We start from the raw sequence: 2,316 nt of genomic DNA, 5'->3' as shown, positions 1-2,316 counted from the left end.
GCTGTAATGAACATGGGGGTGCAGGTATCTCTCTGAGATAATAATTCATTTCTTTTGGATATATTCCCAGAAGAGGAATCATATGGTAGTTCCACCTCTAATTTTTTGAGAAACCGTCACACTGTTTTTGATAGTGGCTGTACCAATTTACATTCCCAAAAACAGTGCACAAAGTTCCAATTTCTCCTCACCAATACTTGTTACCTCTTGTCTTTTGGGTGACAGCCATTCTAAGGCAATATCTCATTGTGGTTTTAATTTACATCTCCCTGATAATTACTGAAGTTTAACATCTTTTCATGTATCTGCTGGCCATGTATATGTCTTCTTTGGGAAAATGTCCATTTAAATTATCTGTCCATTTTTAGGGGGGCTATTTGGCTTTTTCTTTTTGTTATTGAGTTGTATGAGTTTCTTATATATCTTGGATATTAACCCCTTATCAGATAAATGATTTGCAATTTTTTTCCATTCCGTATGTTGCCTTTTCATTGTGTGGATTGTTTCTTTTGCCGGGCAGAGACCTTTTAGTTTGATATAGCCTCACTCGCTGATTTTTGCCTTTGTTGCTTTTACTTCTGGTGTGATTTCCAAAAAAATCACTGCCAAGACCCATGTCAAAGAGCTTTTTCCCATGTTCTCTTCCAGTTTTTTAGTTTCAGGTCTTAATTTTAAGTTCTTAACCTTACTTTGAGTTACTTTTTGTGAGTGGTGTAAGATAAGGATCCAATTTCATCCTTTCACATGTGAATATCCAGTTTTCTCAACACCATTTATTGAAGACTATCCTTTCCTCGTTGAGTCTTCCTGGGTCTCTTGTCAAATACAAGATGACCACATAAGGGTTTATTTCTGGGCTCTCAACTGTCTTTCCTTGTTCTACGTGTCTGTTTTCATGCTAGTATCATACTGATCTGATTACTACAGTTTGTAATATAGTCCAGAATCAGGAGGTATGACTTCATCACTGTTCTTTCTCAAGATTGCTTTGGCTATTTGCGGTCTTGTTTGGTTCCATACAAATTGTAGGATTGTTTCTCCAGTGAAATTTTGATAGAGATTACATTGAATCTATAGATGACTTTAGATGGACATTTTGATAACATTAACTCTTCTTTCTGATCCATGAACACAGGATATCTTCCCATTTCTTTCATTGACATCTTATAGTTTCAATGTACAGATATTTTTCCTCCATGGTTAAATTTATTCTTGAGTATTTTTTGTTTGTTTCAGATGCTATTGTAATGAAACTGTTTTCTTTGTTTATTTTTAAGATCGTTCATCGGTAGAGTATAGAAATGGAACTGATTTTTATACATTGATTTTGTAGCCTGAAACTTTACTGATTTTATGTATTATTGATAAGCAGTCCCCTCACCCCAAGTGGCAACCTAAGGATTTTCTACATATAAACTCATGTCATCTGCAAAGACAGACAATTTTACTTCATTTTTTCCAATCTGGATGCCTTAAAGCTGATTTTCAATCCTTGATTTCCTTTTTTTTAACCTGGTAAATAGGCAGGAAATCATGTAAATACCACAAAAGACACTTTGAATTAACAACCATAATTTCAATGACAAAAACAACAGCAACCCCACACCCCCCAAAAAAAACTCATGGAGACTTCACTGTTTATAAAGTCATTTCCCACATCGTGTGTCAGACATTCCTCACCATAGGTATTAGCAGAGATATTAATACTGATCTTATTTTGGCAAGTAATCTGAGGTACAAGAAGATTTATTGTATTGTCCCATGTCAGCTAACACATGGTGGAGCCGTAACTCAAATATAAGTCTTTCTACTAATATCATTTATAAATTCTAGACTAAAAGTTCACCTAAATAAGGGCACATGATTATAATATTAAAATAGATAGTTTAAAATGAAAATTAAATGATTATATATGCTTCCTAAATGATTGAGCATTGTACATTATTTTTCATTTAAAATACTGCCTATATTGCAAAAATCTTGAGTTTGAGACATTTAGAGCACAACTATGGCATTACTTTGTGTGTGTGTGTGTGTGTTGTGAATGTAGGATAGAGTCAGGTTGAGGTCACAGACAAACAAAATGAGTTAATAGTTTTAAATGGGCTACTTCCCATTGTTCAATGTCAAATTTTATGAACAAAAATATCAAACAGTTGGACCATAAAATACTCTTCCTCATGGCTAATATCTATTCCTGTTTATGTACATTCTCACCTCCTGAGTTAATGTGAAAGATATTTGAGGTCACTGGCTACCTTTGAAACACTGAATGCCTGGGAAGTATCTTGCCGTAATAGGTTCTTAATGAATGTT

The sequence above is a fragment of the Vicugna pacos genome, unplaced genomic scaffold (genome assembly GCF_048564905.1).
Source record: "Vicugna pacos unplaced genomic scaffold, VicPac4 SAC-SAT, whole genome shotgun sequence".
Lineage (NCBI taxonomy): Eukaryota > Metazoa > Chordata > Mammalia > Artiodactyla > Camelidae > Vicugna > Vicugna pacos.
This window is presented reverse-complemented; position numbering follows the sequence as displayed.